This window comes from Xiphophorus hellerii, chromosome 4 (genome assembly GCF_003331165.1).
Source record: "Xiphophorus hellerii strain 12219 chromosome 4, Xiphophorus_hellerii-4.1, whole genome shotgun sequence".
Taxonomy (NCBI): Eukaryota; Metazoa; Chordata; class Actinopteri; order Cyprinodontiformes; family Poeciliidae; genus Xiphophorus; species Xiphophorus hellerii.
Window position 1 is genome coordinate 15,586,911 of NC_045675.1, and position 9,599 is coordinate 15,596,509.

Sequence of the window (9,599 nt, forward strand, 5' to 3'; positions counted from 1 at the left end):
TGATTTTAAGAAACCGGCTGCTAAGTTCATCTTAGATGTGTGTGTTTCTATGAGCAAATAAAGTTAGATATAAAAAAGAACCATTTAAAACATATTGCATCAAATGTATGTAGATGCATTTAAGATAGACTGCATCTTAAATATTATTTGAACATTTTGTCTCTGAAGTAAAAAAAAAACAAAAAAAAAACATTAAGACAGATTTACGATATACTAGATTAAATGTATTAAAATATATTAAAAGGTATACTGTGTCTTTAATTTTTCTAATTGCATTTCACTGCATTTACTTAGTATATCTTTACTTAAATACATGTGCAACTACCTAAGATATAACTATGTTTTACTTGTATGGTATATCTGAAATTTTTTTTGTTCTTGAGCAGAGATAACATATTTAGGACACAAGGTTTTCTAAATGTTTAAAAATACCAAAACTCCTTGCTTTCCTACCTTGTATCTTATGGTATTTAATTTATTTTTGCACAAAAAGGAAACATTAAGCTAGATTAAAGTAGAAGACAAACTGTCTCAACTGTTCACATCACACATTTTTATGCCGATACATTTTTTATTGTTTGTGCTTCATATTATCATTTTAATGCAGCTGCCATCAGACTCCAATGCAACCAGCTTACAGTTCTAGAGTGACCTGGACTGCACTGGTCACTCCAGTGTTGCATGCAGCAAGTTGTATTTACAGACAAATACAGATGCTACGTATGGAGAACCACCAGGGACAAAATCTAATAAATGCATCATTAAATTATTAATTAAATATAACGCGAAATAAAATAAATGTTTAATAAAATGCTTACATTTTTAATAAACATTTAATTTATTAATTACCATTAAATCATTCAAACACAAGCTTATGCTTACACAAATCTGTTGGCCATGTAGTCTGGATGATAATCTCCTGCTTCCATGCTGTCTGCTAATTGTAAAATCTCTCCGAAGAGCTCACAGGAAAACTTATTACAAAGGCTGCCACAAAAATCAGGCGGCACTAGTGGAGTTCAACAGATCCATGTAAGCCCCGCCCACAGCTCCGCCCCTCAACTTGACAGATAAAATTGTGTCATGATGAAGCTGCAGAACAAGAAACTAGGAATAATTAAATACATTTAATTAATAATCTGCACCAGCTATCACAAGTCTACATTTTAATGATAATACATCAGTTGTATGTTTATCTATTTAAATATATATTTTATGGTACATTTAACTAATGTCTTAACCCTCTGATGCATGAATTATGATCCTTTGTGTCAGAATTTTTTTTCCATTTTTTAAAATTCTTTTCTTAAGGCATAAAAAAGGTAGGAACATTTTTTTGTAAAAATAATTTTTTTTAAATTTTTTTTTTTATGTGATCAATTGTAATTTTGTCCAAATACAAAGTTGTTATTTGAAAAATACATCAGTAGTATTGTTCCTTAGGGGTTATCTGATGTCACAATAGTTCTTTTACTTGCAAGAGTCGTCTACAGTAGAAGGAGGGACCGGGTCGGTTCTCATGCTTTTTTGTCTGTCGGCCATATTGTATTTAACAAAAATAATTTCTTGCATTTGCAGCTGATGGCCAGTAGTTGATGGTATATTTTATGATGCATTAGTGTCCACTTCAGTGGTCTGTGTGCATTTATAACATAAAAATCCACAGGAAGCACAAGAAAATGGCTTTTAGATAGCTGTCCACTGTAGTGACCACTATGCATGAAAGGGTTAATGAAGAATTTATTTATTTATTTTTGTCCCTCTTGGCCCTCCATAGATAGACAGTGTGTGTTATAGACAAAATGGGACTTCCTCCATCAAGGCTTTCTGCTTTAATATTGCTAGTAAACACTGCTGGGGCATAACTTTTATTTTGAAGATCAGAAACCAGGATTTCAAGGAAGTTAGCTTTTAAGAAGAGCTGTTCTGCTGAGATAAAGCTGAAAACTAAAACTCCAAAGAATGAACGAAGCGTGCAATTATAAAACAGAGCAGCAATCACATGCTTCTTTTGTCTATTGCTTATATTTGATCCCAACCTTTCATGTGGTCCAAAATCCTGAGTCTGTCTCATGCATTGGTATGAAAGTTGAATAAAATGTGACATAACCAGTTAGAAAACATTAGACAAATATAGAATTTAGGATCACAAAGTGGCCTGGGTGTGATTATATGAGAGAAAAAAAAAACTTTTTAAATGCAAAATATATGTAAATGTACTTAAGACACACCAGATGTTAAACGAATCACATAACTTATTTGTTTTTGATCAATCAAAAAAAAACTAAAGTTCCCAAACAGCAGGTTTGAGGAGCCCAGCTAAGAACAGCCATTTAACAATTCGGCATGACGCAGTGAGCGGGACGTCTGGACAGGACCTGATACTGTGGTCAGGCACACGGCTGCAAATTTAGGCCTCCAAACTCCCACGGGACGTTACTGTCAACGAAGGTTGCAAAAGAAAAATGCTTAGGTAGACCGAGTTGGCAGCAGAGGTGGAGGAGTGTGGTTGGAAAGCAGGACCACACCCTCGATGCTGAGGGATAACAACAGAGTCCGTTTCAGTAGGAAGTGAAGTAGCCTCTCGAGGGTGAACGCCTCAGGCAGCAGTGGCAGCTACTGAAAAGGCTGCAGCCAAGGACGGCACATAAAAAGCAGTGGAGAGACATTTTTTCACAAAGTAGAAATTTTTAGTGCTTCCACTTTTCTTTTTTTGTAGCATGCTGCAAGATAGCCTCCCACTATAAACAAAGATGGAAAACCCAATTCCCCATTTTAGGTTTCTGCTACCAGGTTTGACACAAATCTTAGCTTGTTGTTTAATTGCTTTCTGACACACGTCTGCAGTAATGCTGTGGGGTCAGTTTTATTGTCTGTTGAGACTATTATCCCTCATGCTAACTGCTGTGCCACCGAATGAACTAGACCTCACTGATCACAATGCTCCTATTGTGCGGTTCCCTCTCCGTGCAGTTATACGAGATCTCCAGTGGTGTCTATGGCAGAGCCACTGCTCTCACCTATTTCTTTTTCTTTTTACTCAGGTGTTATAAGCAATATAGTCACTTCTCCCATGTAAGCCATTGTGTTAGCCTCGGGAAGGGCAAACAAGCTCTTGAAGATTTCCCATGATGATATGTTGCAATGAAAGAATAATGTGCTTAGATGCAGCGGCGGCTCATTTTTCTCTCCTCTTATAAAAACCTGTTATTTCAAATTAAAAACACAGGAGCATTTCAGTGTAGGGGTAATTAGGGGCAATTAGAATAAAAAAGTGATCGCTTCACATCTCTAAAACCAAATGCAATACATTTTCAAGGGCAGATTGAAGCAGGATGGGGTTTTTTTCCTTTAAAGTCTGACTCGCAGACTGAGGATTGGACCGATTCTGATTTTCTCCCTTAAGGAATACATAGGAATTGCAACATCATCCCCATTTATGAAGCTCACACCCCCAACAGGCAGATTATTTTAATCAAACTAAATAAAAGTGTCTTTGAAGAACACGCATTTAGTTGATGTGCTTCTGTTATGAATGGTGGGAGTTCTTAGTTCTGATGCATTCAAACAAACAGGAATATTTAAATTTTTCAGTATCTGATTTGCCTCTCATTTACCAGCGTCGATCAGCTGAAAAATCGGCTTATTCAGATTTCTGACTGGTTAATCGGTGCATCACTAATATCAAGCAAATAATTGACGATTGTTTATCCAGAAAATATTTGACTCAGTGACGGTTGGATCAGCATCATAAAAACACATTTGCCTAGTTGAAAGAAGAAAAAAAGTTAATACCACCATTAAATCTTAGAATATTGCTTAACGGTAGCACGTGGCTTATCTTGTGCTTGCTACACAGGGCCAACAAACATTTCCAAGTGTTGACACACATTGTGTAAACAGCTGATCTGACCGACTCCTTGGCTGGCACAGATAACACATCAGCTAAAACATCTGCTCTTTTACTCTTCCATGGATCAGAGCAGACCTTCCCATCCAGTGACATGTTGTTCGCCTGTATTGGTGCGCAATAAAGAAAAATCCCGATAACGTGGGTTGGTTTCAAAGCACTAAAATGAAATTTCAAACCATTTTATAACCAAAATAAAAAGATGAAAACATCCTGAGATGTCCATTAGCAAAGTGAGAAGTTAGTGTCTTAACCTGTAATGTAAATTTCCTTCAGTAGATTATGAGGCAACTATCCACAGCAAATACCAGTCAAACAGGTCAACCTGTTTCTGTCCCAGAAAGACAGGCTGCTAATCCAAGTCAGGCTTTACAAATGCCAACATTTTATTCTATAAATAGCTTCCAAGAGAGACAAATCTACCTATGTCATGTTGAGGCAACAGAAAAAAAAAACACCTCAAATTGACACTATATCAAAGATATATAAATCAAATCTTTACAAACATCAGGTTCCAAAGAGGCTACAGTACAGAGAGAAACCTATCAAAAAGTCTGTGTGTATAACTCACTCAGTTTTGTCCTCTGTCCTTTGGTGCAACAAGCAAACAGAGTGTGAATGTTCTCCAGGCTTTTGTTTGATTTTCAGACACACGCTGACATTTAACTGCAGGAGCCTGTGACCTCATCAGAGCAGCTAACCACTCAGTTTCCTTAACGTCAGCCTAAATAACCGCACACCCCACGGCCAACAGACCGCCAAACTCCTGCAAGAGACTCTAGAGGAGTCAACATTCGCCACATTTAGCGTCTTTAGGCTCCCTGAAGTAAATTACAGCGCAGGTCAGAGTCTGACAATGCGTTGAAACTATATTATAATTAGCCAAGAATCATTAAACCCCAACAGATAACTGTGACCTCATTACCGATCTCATCAGGACAGTTTTGGTAAGGAAGCAGTTTTTACACCTCATTGGTTTATTGTTTATGTCCTGATGAGATTTTAAAAAATAAATAAAATAAAAACTCCAGCAGGTTTAGCCAACATGACCTTTAACAAGTTATTCTAAGTCCGCAATTACTGTCGGCCCACTCACTGAGACACACACGAACTACGTTCTCCGCAGTCAAAAACTCTCCAGAGTGTTTTAGAGATAATAGGCTGCGAGTGTAGCCAAGGGCCGAATTATGAATATAATACATGAATGAATATAACAAGGACAGCACATATTAGCCTATGCAAAATTTGTGGTTTGTTTATTGGACCAACATACAAATGAGCAATTTATTTATTCACAGCAAGTCACTTTATAATTAGCATTGCAGGTGTTACGTAACCAGAGGAGCTCCTATTATCTGAAAAATCCTTAATTAGTTCCAATTAAATGTGAAAATCCAGCTTCCAGTTTCAATTAAAGTAAAAAAAAAAAATCTTCCGTCTCACAGAATGCACACAAACATTTTAAGGACAACACACAGCACGATCTCACTGATTTGATTAAAAACAGAAAGGATCAACTGATATTACCGCTGCTAAAATGAGTCTGTGCTTAAAAAATACTAGTCATTATTAAAGCCGCATAGTTTATTGAATAACTATCATAAGCACAAAATTAAGGTGTGCAAAACCGAAAATGTAAAAGACCAGGTTAATGATTTGAAGTCCAATAAATGCTAATAATGAATCCGTTTACTCAGATGGAACTACCTGCTGCTACAGCAGAGCAGACGGAGGAGTTCCTTTCTCTTCCTCTGCAATGATGGCAAAGGATATGACAAGTGAAGAAACGGTGGGTTGGTGGCAACTCATATCAATACAACAATTTTTTATAGTTGTGTCTCAATTGCATGCTTTCCTAATATGGCGCAGCTCTAGTTATATTTTTTATAACATACATTTTAGGGAAATACATGGAATAAAGTAAATGTAATTTTAAAACAAAGTTTCCTAAATAAGAAGGATGGGTGGCTCTTAATTTCCATTCCATCACTGTAATTTCTTTCTTTTTTACCACAAATTATTTTAAACAACCAAATTTGTATTTTAAATGAGTAAAGACTGACCAGCAGTGCACAGCAGCAGGTAACCCTACACCTTCCTCATGGCTAAGAAAACTCTACATTTTCTCCTGCATCCCATAAAAAATAATCTTGACCTTTGGAAGTCTTAATGTGTAACTTTATAAACTTCCTGCCTAACAATAAAACTGATTCTGAAACCGAAGATCACCGTCACTAAGCAATCGTTCTCAGACTGCGTCAGAAAAGCCCGAGCGGAATAGGACATAAAAAGCTTGTAGACGCTGGAAGGCAGCAGGTCTGGAACCAAATGACTTCCAGAAAGGCGTTATCAGAAGTGACAGGAGCACAGCCCAGAAGAAGATGCTTGTTTGTATCTTTGTTGGAGAAAGTCCCCGGAGGGCAAAGACGTCATCTGCAACAGTCACATCATTTCTAAGAAGAGTAACAGCAGCTCTACTCCTTTTTGTCAAACATGCCTGATTAAAGACGATGATAAGACGAGTTTTCGATGGGATTCCTTTTAAACGGAGAGGCTGCAGGGGCTTGGGGAATGCTGACTGAGTGCAACAAGAACTGAAGACATGAGGAGAAGAACTAGACGGTAAAACAGCGCCAACATTTCAGACTGAACTTTATTTTTAAACATCAGAAGGCACAAATGCAACAGTCTTTATTGAAGATACCAATAAAGACTGCTTGCTGTCTAAAAAAAGTTTTAAATATTTGTATTATTTCAAACCGATATATTTTATATACCGGAAAAAATAAAATAAAATTTAAATGTTGGAAACGAAAACCCAAGTCTCCCACACGTTTTCCTTGCTTATAACAACAGGGACAAGTTTGGAAGCACAACAACAGTCTTGGTGTTTAAACGAAAGAATAATAGTAACGCGGTTTTAAAACCACAGTTGTTGAGCTATGTGAGCAGCAGACTGCAGGCTGACTACCGGAGCAGACAGCCCAGCTACTTAGCAAGCTTTGTAAAATATATAAAGAGGAAAACAGAAAAAACTAAATCTGAGCAATACACACTTTAAAAAAAGCTTTCCTACATTTATTTTTGCTTAAATCAATGCATTAAAATAATTTTAAAAAATGATAGAGATAACACTATTATAACTTATATAATGTTATAGCATAAGAAGAACTCGGAGAATCAAAATCGAATTGCTTATTTTTCCTGTTAGAAAATTTCTTTACTTGTTAGTATTTTCAATATGCAACAGTTAATCACCAGGTAAAATAGAGCAACGTGTCTGATGGACATCAACAAATTGCTGCAACTCTGAGTCTCACTTTGGCTGCTGAAATGTGAAGGTCATCTTGAGAAAATGGGAGGAGGATGTGTGGTTCTGATGCAGAGTTGTACATTTTGTGGCTGCCTGTGAACAGCCAACGCTGCTCATGTGACATCGCTCTCCTTGTTATAACAAGAGTTAATAAAACTCTCAAAGACACAGGGTTCAGCTCTTAGCGGAAACAATCCCTCGTTCATATTTATATGTAAATACTGCGACGTGTTTTTGTCCTGTACCGAGAGGCTTCATGGTTTCTGGGATAAATACTTCATTATGTGAATTTTTGTGTTTGTTTTTACCTACTGCATGTCAGTGGGTTTCACAGTTTTCTGTGATTATCCATAATGACCACCAGTTGAAAATTTTTGAAATTACAGTGCAAGACATAAACACAACAGGAGATCACTTCTCATAATGTACCAATGCAGCAACAACCCTGACACCTAGTATCAAGAGAAAGAAATCACCAGAAACTAATGCCTTAACCTCCTCCCCTATGGATTTAAAACAACCAGATTTATCTTCGTTACTTTATAAAGTTCCCTGAAAGAGGAATCCCGCTGTCCCCGAAAAATACACACGGAGCACCAACAAAAGTCTGCTGAGAGCTGAGCCAAACTGCAGCACAAAATAGGAAGAGCCAAACTTCTCTCTCTCGATCTGGCCCCGAAACGCTCAAAACATCAATATTTACCAGATTAAGTTACAGGGTTTGGATTTCTCGCCCCCTGCTGCGAGTTCTCCGTGGGGTTGACTCACCTCAGTCCTCCAGTTCGCCACAACAACACGGAGTCACAGTTTGGCTCGGAGCTGCGGCTGGAGCTGATCCGATGATGATGAGGATGGAGATGATGACTCCTCCGCTTGACAAATATGTCTGAAACTGTAGCGCTCAGTGATCAACGCAAACTTGACGCCACGCTGCTCCTTCTCACATGTGCCTCCCCCCTTTTTTTTACCCCTCTTTCCTCCCTCCTCTTATCTACTTCTGACGATCGTTTCACAATTGTGTTTTTAGGGACACAAACCGATTTAGCAGCGCGGATCGGAAGCAGCAGTTTTCCTACCGTCCGCACGAACAACCACAGAAACCGGACGCGGCGTAGTCGACGTAGCCTCCGTTTATGTGTGTGATTCTCCCCCCCTCCTTTTGGGAGAACGCCACAAACTGACAACAGCGTAGTCAATAATCCGTTGCCTGCTCCTAAGTGTCAGGGTTTCGGCGTAACTGGGGGCAGCTGGCTCGGTGAAAGTCGGCAGCCCGACCAGAACAAATCAAACACAACAAGCTAAAGCAAACGGTAAACTTACCAACGGCTCAACTTACCAGCTTCCTTTACATCCTGCTCGATCCTGCGGCTTATTGTCTCACACTGCGGTGTTAAATCCGACGACGACACGGCGAAACGACGGAAGAAGGCGTAAAAGACAACTGCTGATGATAAACAGTCATGATACCCCTCCGGTGTACCACTGAGTGGTCGGTACAAGCCCCAGGAAATACGTCAGGATCATGGACAAAGTGGAGACGTTTGAGCAACACCTCCTCACGGAGCAGCAGCGCTGCTGCATCTCCACCTGCTGATCACAGGGGGAACTGCACCACGGATGTGTCGCTCGAAACGGAGCAGACTCTCGTCGCCGGTTCCGAAAAGATGGGAACCGGCTCCCATTTCGTTCGCGTTATTTGTTATTTCAAGGCTTGCCCAAGGTTGAATGAAATCCTAAAAAATAGATTGATTTGGCGGCCCGCCTGTAAACAAGGCAATCAATAGGCAGCCACCAATGCGTCACTACATGTAAAATGTATTTTAGAGTTTACTAGGGAGCAGACATAAATTAGTCTCCCTTTTGCCAATAATTAGCATATTTATTCATGCTAGCGCATTTTTAAAAAAATAATTCAGTTTTTCCCCTAAATTGTAATGATAATAAAACAATAAAATGTCACTATTTTATGTAATAATGTTATTTCATGTAAACTTTGTATTTCACTCCATTTATAGTCATTATGTTTCAGTTTTTTCCAAAGAAATATGACAGAATTTGAGTCAAGTTGCCTATGTTTGCACATTGTGTGTTTCAGTCAACAATAAATAGCTTACAGTGGCCACCCAGTTTAATCAATCCTCCTCTTTCACCACTTTGCATCATCATTTTGTACCCAAATGTTGGTATTTTGCCCATTTGACAGGTTATGCCCTTAGAGGTTTAATATTTTTTGCTGTGTTTGATTAGTCTCAGAAGCTGGAGCTCAAATCGGAACGCCGTCACACCCGAGTTATTCTAGTAGCAGTTTAAATAAAGAATGGGTCTTGCCATTTGTTGTGGCTTTGGAAAAAATACAAATTCAGGAACTTTCGATTA

General features: G+C 38.5%; 1 protein-coding gene across 4 annotated transcripts in view; it reads right to left on the reverse strand.

Annotated features, from left to right (window-relative positions):
• Window positions 1-8,744, reverse strand: part of furina (furin (paired basic amino acid cleaving enzyme) a) — an 82,758-nt gene extending 74,014 nt beyond the window's left edge. Inside the window, exon 1 of one of the 4 annotated variants that reach the window (XM_032560260.1) lies at window positions 8,560-8,744. The gene's annotated coding sequence lies outside the window, so the exon portion shown is untranslated. Of the gene's footprint in view, window positions 1-882; window positions 991-4,481; window positions 4,549-7,991; window positions 8,315-8,559 lie in introns of those variants that run through there. The other 3 variants (XM_032560261.1, XM_032560263.1, XM_032560262.1) reach the window with 3 other exon arrangements.
• Between the last annotated feature and the right edge of the window lie 855 nt (window positions 8,745-9,599).